General features: G+C 43.5%; 1 pseudogene; it reads left to right on the top strand.

Annotated features, from left to right (window-relative positions):
- The window catches only part of LOC104861111, an 8,603-nt pseudogene extending 6,152 nt beyond the window's left edge, over positions 1-2,451 (top strand).

Below are 2,451 nucleotides of genomic sequence, written 5' to 3'. Positions count from 1 at the left end.
CATATACATACACATACATATATATATACATATATATACATATATATATGTATATATATACATATATATGTATATACATGTATATATATACATATATATATATAAAAATTATCTTTTGGAAAAAGTTGCATTTTTACTTCTGTAATGATTGGAACAAGTCTTTTCATCAGTAATTGATAAGATATACAGTACAAAAGATTGCAAACCATTGCCCTAACACCAATACAGGGAATATTGTAACTGCTCCAAGGCATCAGTTCTTCCAACTTTTCCTCAATCTAAAATAGAGCACAGTATGGCTGCAAGAGGCACTTTAATGCAGAGAAAATTTTGTGTGACAAATGAACCTGAAACAGAGATACTCAGTGTAAGAACTGATTTTTCAGGAGAATCTAGAGATCAATAAAGGAGAAAAGAACACTGCCAAAGACAAAAAGGTGGATTCTTGCTTTGATTTTGGATCCCAACTGGATTTTTCCCTGGAGAGCAGATGTTCAGTAGGAACTGGGAATTGTGAGTTTAAGAATGTCTGTTGCTTAGTATTCACTGGATACTGACCAACTCACAAAAGACATCCAGGGATGGTATCTTTGGGATTGTTCTCTCTAGGTAAAGAAAACAAGCACAGCCATCCACACCAAAGTTGAGCTGTGTCAGGCAGGAGGCAATGCCAGAGTGTGTGGCAATGCATGATGGGACATGAGTGGTCCTGGGATGCCACTCTCACTAAACGTGATGGCTTCCTTTATGTAGTCTCTCATTGATAAACTCAAAACAAATGGGGTTCCATCAAGCTTCAAACTTTTTTTTTTCAAATAAGAAGCCCTGAACAAGTCTACTTCATTCTTAACAAAGTCTCTGGTCTTACTTCTCACTTTCTTGTATCACTTTTTGAGTATAGGCTTTCAGAGGGCTGAAGTGAACAGTCTATAGACAGGATTATAACACACTGGAAAATTTCGAAGGCCAATTCAGAGTAATCAGCATGGCTTCTGAGAGGTACTGAGAGGGTGCCTGAAGCTTGCTCTAGAGGCAAGTCCAGAGGAGACCCTCAGGTGCTCACTAGGACAAACTATCTCAGCTTTTTTAACCTGTCTCCTTCCTAAGGGATCTTTTTCAAAAGTGGGTAAGTTAGAAACCATGAAGGGTCTGACATTTACCCTGCTTCCAAACCAACTAACCACAGTCTCACACACACACACACACACACACACGAGGGGTAATAAAAATATGGTGAATGTTTAAATTAAAAATTACAATAAGAAAGTCACCACCACATACATTTCAGTCCTTTTTCTGGGTTTCTTCCCGAAGACAGTAGAGCAGGAAATGCAGGCTGTTACAACTGTAGTCCCGTATTTGCAGGGCCAGTGTATTAAGCTAATCAGATGTTTTTAAAGCTTTTTCTTTAAACAGAGGTGAGTTATCTATGATTAAAAAGTTTGGGATTTGTGGCAACTTTGTAGTTGTGTAAAACCTAATTGCTTTGTGCCTCTCCAAATGTGATAATCATAATAAATGGAGAAATAAGCCAAATAAAAGTAGTACTTTTTTTTAGTGAAAAAAAAAAAATGAGCGGCCCTTCTGGAGGTCTCGCAGATCTGTCTCTTGCTTCAACAATGTTTGAAGGGAACAGACCCGGAAACTCCCTGTTTTTCATTTTCTATCCACCTTCCAGTCACAAATTTCAGGACCATCACCTCGCTGTTCTCCTGCTTCCAGGACCAGCCATCACTGTTCTTTTGTGGGTAGCTCCTTATTGCTGACCAGCCATGACTACTCAGATTCGTCCGAATTATTCCACTGAGGTAGAGGCTGCCGTCAACCGCCTGGTCAATCTGCACCTGCGGGCCTCCTGCACCTACCTCTCTCTGGGCTATTATTTCGACCCTGACTGTGTGCCTCTGGGGCGTGTGGGCCATTTCTTCCGAGAGCTGGCCAAGGAGAAAAGCGAAGGCGCCGACATCTCCTGAAGATGCAGAACCAGCGCGGTGGCCGAGTGCTCTTCCAAGACGTGCAGAAACCTTCTGAAGATGAGTGGGGTAAAACCGTGGATGCCATAGAAGCTGCCCAGGCCCTGGAGAAGAACCTGCACCGAGCTCTTCTGGATCTTCGTGCCTTGGGCTCTGCCAAGACAGAACCCCATCTCTGTGACTTCCTGGAGGACCACTTTTAGATGAGGAGGTGAAGCGCATCAAGAAGATAGGCGACCACCTCACTAAGCTCCGCAGACTGGAGGCCCCCAGGCTGGCTGGTCAAGCACCTCTTCGAAAGGCTCACCCTCAAGCACAACTAGGAGGCCCCAGAGCCCAGCGGGAGCCCTCTGAGGGGCTCCTGCTCACCAACATCAGGGCTTTGACCTAACCCTCTCCCTCCAGCCACTAGGCAGCTTTTTCATCTCTGGAGTCCCCTCCCAAATCTTGGACGAAAGGAAAATAAAGCCTTTTGCAG

This window comes from Fukomys damarensis, unplaced genomic scaffold (genome assembly GCF_012274545.1).
Source record: "Fukomys damarensis isolate Sample0158 unplaced genomic scaffold, DMR_v1.0_HiC HiC_scaffold_5, whole genome shotgun sequence".
NCBI classification, from domain to species: Eukaryota; Metazoa; Chordata; class Mammalia; order Rodentia; family Bathyergidae; genus Fukomys; species Fukomys damarensis.
Note: the sequence above shows the minus strand (reverse complement) of the source record. Positions and strands in the feature narration are given on the sequence as shown.